The following is a 331-nucleotide window of genomic DNA, read 5'->3' as shown; positions in this document are numbered from 1 at the left end:
CTTTGAAGCCAACTACAACTTTATTTGAACTGAACGAACTTAATGCTTCTTGCTTATGGTCCCTTGTGTACTGAGTCATGGATATACACACTTGAGTTGTCACCTCCTTTATGCCAATCTTTTTGACAAACTCGAGTGGTACACCATTCCCAAAACCCTTCCCTCTTTTTGAGCTTTCATTATTTGATGAGTGAGGATGATGAGTGAGGCCTTTTTCGGAAAGCCTTACATGTGCATAATGTTCAGAGTATCGGGAACGACAATGCTTGATTTTCATTCTTGCTAGATTAGCCACATTATTGTCTAGCCATAGGATGGGGGTGAGTGTTGT

The sequence above is a fragment of the Brassica oleracea genome, chromosome C1 (genome assembly GCF_000695525.1).
Source record: "Brassica oleracea var. oleracea cultivar TO1000 chromosome C1, BOL, whole genome shotgun sequence".
Taxonomy (NCBI): domain Eukaryota; kingdom Viridiplantae; phylum Streptophyta; class Magnoliopsida; order Brassicales; family Brassicaceae; genus Brassica; species Brassica oleracea.
The sequence above is the reverse complement of the archived record's forward strand: the minus strand, read 5'-3'. Positions refer to the sequence as shown.